Consider the following 2,671-nt stretch of genomic DNA (forward strand, 5'->3'; position numbering starts at 1 on the left):
TTTTGCCAGCTAGGCTGCCCTTCTTCTACCCCTTGGCCCAGAATCCTGTAGCTAAAGTCAGACAACAGAACCACGCCTAGTTGATTGCAGCTGCTTGGAGATTTTAACTGTTTCCTTCCTTCCAGAGGAAGTTCACTTAGTCATTACTCAGCTCAGGTCTGGGACAGCAGCCAGCTATAGTGACAAGGCAGCTACATTACTCAGGCTCATGGCTGCTGAAACTGGAGTTCTCTCCAGAGACTCGGAACCCTCCTAAATCTCAGCCCTGAAACTTGTATGCTTTTGTGAGTCATTTGTGAATCAAGGCTAAGGGTTCTAACAAAGATCATGTGTCTGTAGTTGATCTGGAGAGAACCAGAAATCTCTAAGCACTGTCTTGATTTATGTGGTTTAACCAGCTAAATGTTCTTAAAAGATCTAATATGTAAGAATTTTAGTGATATCCATTCCTTTTCATCTCATAGATTTGGACCTGGGTCAGCTAGGAACAAGATACATTTCTGATCTTCATGTTTTTCATATAATCTTGCACATACTAGGAACCAAATTCAGGTGGATTAGGGAAGAATTTGACTTCTACAAAAAGCTCTTGATCTATACTTTCTTCCCTATAGAATACAGAGATATATTCTGACAAATAGCCTTCTTACCTGCTTATTAGAATGTGGCATTTGAATTTTCACAGATACTGTACAACGTATCTCAGGCTGGTTGGCTTAAATAATAATTTTCACATTTTAAAGGTTAGAAATCTAAGTTCAGGAAGTCAGCAGAGATTATCTTCTTCCTGAAACATTAAAAGGTCTTTTCTCTTCAATATAGAAGAAACCACCCTTATGACCTCACCTTACAGGAGCTACCTCCTTATAGACATTGTCTCCATAAACAGTCACATTCTGAAGCATTGCTAGAGACCCCAAGAAGTCATTGATTCTCAACATTAATACAAATTGGCTGGAGGCCAAGAAGAAATCCAAGGCATGTTTATTGTAGATTTGTGCACAAGGGATAGCAAACAGAATAGCATATTAGGATTTAGAAGGGAGAACAGCCAGGTGCTTTAAGCTTTCACAAGGGAGTTCAAAAATATCTGACTAGTATGGTCATTTCTTTGTCTTCTACCAGAATACACTCCACTTGGTTTCAAAAACTGCATAGTCTGCTGGTCTACACATGCTTAATTGGGATTTGCTGGCACAAAGCACATTACAGTGCATGCCTATTTGCCTACTCAAGGGCACTGAGCCTATGACGAAGTTGCTTATCACTACCATCCCAATAAGGTTGTATAGCTAACATGCTGCTTAACTCCTTGCCAGGGCAAGGATTCCCCACCACCCCACCCCCTGCCGCCTTGTTGGCAATGTAGTTTTTAATAGTGAGTCCAATTAATTTGCCTTGGATTTGTACTCTGAACATGTTTAACCTTGAAGTGTCATTGGAAAAAAAAAAGGCAGCAGCCTCTTTTACAAGGAGAAGGATCTAATCCCACTCCAATCACCCAAGAAAATGCAATGCAGCAAGAAATCATGGAATGAGTCCACTATGAGTACCTGTATGGTTCAGACATTAGGTTTGACAGCCTCGTAAAGCAGTCGTCAAACTGCACCTGGGTTTCACTTGTTCTCCCCTGCATAGGAATTTATCCTTGTAACCTGATTTCTAAGGGAGCCATAAAACCTAGGCTGGAGGAAGGAATTGTTCTTTGCAGGAAAGGAAAGGCAGTCCTAAATATAACTCAGGCTTTCCAGGTTCATCTTCTTGCCTCAAAAAAAGATTTTCAGGAGGAGACAAATAATGGAATATAACAAGTTTATTTGGAAAATGAAGAGAGTGAAAAAGGTATGTGCTTAAGAAAAAACATGGGCTTCTCCACAGTGGGAAGAGGAAAGCACTTTTCCAAGCAAGAACATGCCCTGAAGTACACATCTCAAGTGAGATGCTAGCAAATACGCACTTTTTTCTCTGCCACGTTAGTTTAGTTCAATGCTAGGGTGGTTGTGTTGGTGGTACAGTGGTGAGCATAGCTGCCTTCCAATGCTACGGTGGTTGCCAAGGGGAAGAACTTGGAGCAGTTGATGGTCTTTAAATATATCCAGCATGGCTTTGTTCTAGCAATAAAGCTACAGCCAGCTAAGATCTGGGCCTATATGTGTAGATATCATTAGTTTGTCAAGTTTCCTCAAATGGGTCCATTGTCTCAAAGCCCTTCATGACCTCGGGCAGATTTAAGTTGCAGACAGTATTTTTCCCAGTATACATTACAAGGGCTCCCCCCATCTCTCTGTCTCCAAGCACAGGAATTTAAAGATTAGGTATTTTAATTGAGGTAAAGGATCTAATTCAGTCCTTATATTATCTCAGTATCTAAATGTAGGACTTCAGTGATAGAATTTGGGAGAAGGAAGATAATTCAGTCTCCTTATGTCTTAGGGATGACACAAGATGTACCTAGCTCCTGATAAGATAGAAGTTGAACCCAGATACATACTGTACTTGACACCAAAGAACCCAGTATTATTTCAGGATATCTGGAACCCAATTTCTGTGTACTACAGAGATATTTTCATTTACCCCCTCCCACCAGGATTTTTTCAGATATATACATAGGGAAATTAATGGAATAGAAAGAAGGAAAAGAACTCTTTTCTTTTCAGACCCTAAGGTCAGA

The sequence above is a fragment of the Suncus etruscus genome, chromosome 7 (genome assembly GCF_024139225.1).
Source record: "Suncus etruscus isolate mSunEtr1 chromosome 7, mSunEtr1.pri.cur, whole genome shotgun sequence".
In the NCBI taxonomy this organism is placed as follows: Eukaryota; Metazoa; Chordata; class Mammalia; order Eulipotyphla; family Soricidae; genus Suncus; species Suncus etruscus.